This window comes from Molossus molossus, unplaced genomic scaffold, assembly GCF_014108415.1.
Source record: "Molossus molossus isolate mMolMol1 unplaced genomic scaffold, mMolMol1.p scaffold_m16_p_15, whole genome shotgun sequence".
Classification (NCBI taxonomy): domain Eukaryota; kingdom Metazoa; phylum Chordata; class Mammalia; order Chiroptera; family Molossidae; genus Molossus; species Molossus molossus.
Window position 1 is genome coordinate 66,041,685 of NW_023425350.1, and position 2,512 is coordinate 66,044,196.

A 2,512-nucleotide genomic window follows, 5' to 3' on the forward strand; every position below is an offset into this window, starting at 1 on the left:
TGGCTCTGGTTGGGGTTGTGCAGGTGGCAAGTAGTCCATGTGTCCCTCTCACATTGATGTTTCTCTCTCTCTCTCTTCTTCCCTCTCTCCCTCCCGCTCTATCTGAAGATGAATGCAAAAAAAATGTCCTCGGATGAGGATAAAAAAAAAAAAAGGCAGATCAGACACAAGGATCAGCCAATTTCAAGACAAGTCATTAGAAGTCATCCTAACTAAAATACAAATAGGAAAAAGAGTAAAAAATAATAATAATAAATAAAGGACAAAGTATCTGAGTTGTGTAGAATGATATCGAACAGTTTCATATATGTGTGACTGGAGTTCCAGAAGGAGAAGAGAGATTAAATGGAGAAAACATTTGAAGAGCTAATAGCTGATAATTTTTCTAAAATTAATTAATGGCATTAGCCTACAGACCTAAGAAGCTCATTACTCCTATAGCAGGTTACATACAAAGAAAATCACACCTAGGCACATCAGAATCAAATTGCTAACAACCAAAGGTAAAGAAAATATTTTCAAAGCAGTGACTAAGGATACATTACATACAGGAGAACAACGATAAGAATAATATCGGACTTATCATCAGGAATAATAGAGACCAAAAAATAATGTGTTAGTATCTTTTTTTTTTTTTTAATCCTCACCCAAGGACATTTTTACCATATTTTGTTCAGATAGAGTGGGAGGGAGAGAAAGAGAAAGAAACATCGACATGAAAGGGACACATAGAGTGGTTACCACCCAGGGCCAGGGACAAACTACAATCGAGGTACGTGCCCTCAGCAGGAACCAAACCCGGGTCTCTCTGGACCACAGGCCGATGCTCTAACCGCTGAGCCAAACCAGCCAGGGTAATGTATTAGTATCTTTAAAGGTAAAGGGAAAAAATCCCTGCCAATCTATAATTATATATGTATCCTTTAAAAGTATCCTTCAAAAGTGAAGGTAAAAGTGAGACTTGTAATCAGACAAAAGCTGAAAGAATTTATCTCCAGTAGACCTGCATTGCAACATCTACTAAAAGAAGTTAATTAATATAAAATATTTGCTGAACTCTACTGGAAAGCTGCAAAAATTAATGTTTTAGACATATTTATAATAAATTGAGCTAAAGATTTTTATAGAAAGAAAAACTAAGATATTTAAAAACAAAGATGAAGTCTTGCCTTCCAATTTGCTTGCTCATTAGTTCCTTCCACAGAAAGGTCTTAAACCTGTGATTGACATTTTTCTCATAATGAATCCTCTCAGGACATTGTGTAGCTTGTGTAAATACAAAGGGAGAGGAACACATATGTATTTAAGAGCTTTATCATCAGTATAACCATTCCTAATTGAATGTTGTTCTTCTCTGGCTCCATTAAGTCAAAATACAAACAAGCATCTGATACTCAGTTTCTAATATTTTAAAATGTAACTTTATTTTAAAACAGTGTTTTTCATACAACAGTGTGTGTATTGTGTATAAATATCTCAAGTGAAATTGATGGCTTAATGTATACTCTAAAGTAAAGTGAATAACACAAAAATTAATAATATCCCTAGTTATAAGCATAATGAGATGAGTCCTGACATTGGTGCTAGGTGCCATTTTCTATTTTTCCTCTATCGTTCTCTATATTGTATAATTAACTACCCAACCATTGAGCTGCTCTTAAAAACAAAAAAGAAAACAGCTTGACATTGTGTACACATTTTCTTTTTGTTGATCAAATCACACACATGGAAACGTGCAACTGAGTAGAATATATAAGAATAGGCAAAAGTAGATTTACAGTTGTGAGTATGTGAAAAATTATTATTGTATTATTTATTAATTATTGTATTACAACTGTAATACAAATATTAAAGTCTTAGCTTAGTGTTATCAATGGACAGAACTGCACACGGAGCATTATCAAATTACTCCTTTTTTTGGTGCTTATGCCATTTAATTACTGGATAAATTGTTAATTCATTTAAATAAAATTCAAGAGCAGAAAAAGCCCATTTATGGTGATAGAAATGGGCGGCGGGGGGGGGGGTTTCTATGAACAAGGATATTGACTAGAAAAAAGCAGTTAAGAACATTCAGGGGTGATGGAAGGTTCTCTCTCAGCGTCTGACAAACCTTTTCTGGAAGGGGATGGAGAGTAAATATTTTAGGCTTTGAAGATCAGACAGTCCCTGTTGTAACTACTCAACTTTACTACTGTAGCATGAAATTAGCCAGAGATAAAACATAAACAAATGGGTTTGGCTATGTTCTAAGTTTATTTATAGACACTGAAAATTGAATTTTGTATAATTTTATGGTCACAAAATATTCTTCTTCTGGGCTTATTTTCCAACATTAAAAAAATGTAAAAACCATTCTTCATACACTGTGGAAAATTAGGTGGTGGGCCAGATTTGGCTTGTGGACTATAGTTGGCTGACCCATGTTCTATATCTTAATAAGGGTGTGTGTTATATGAATGTACATTCTTATAAAATAGATAAAACTGTTCACTTAATATCTGTGTATTTC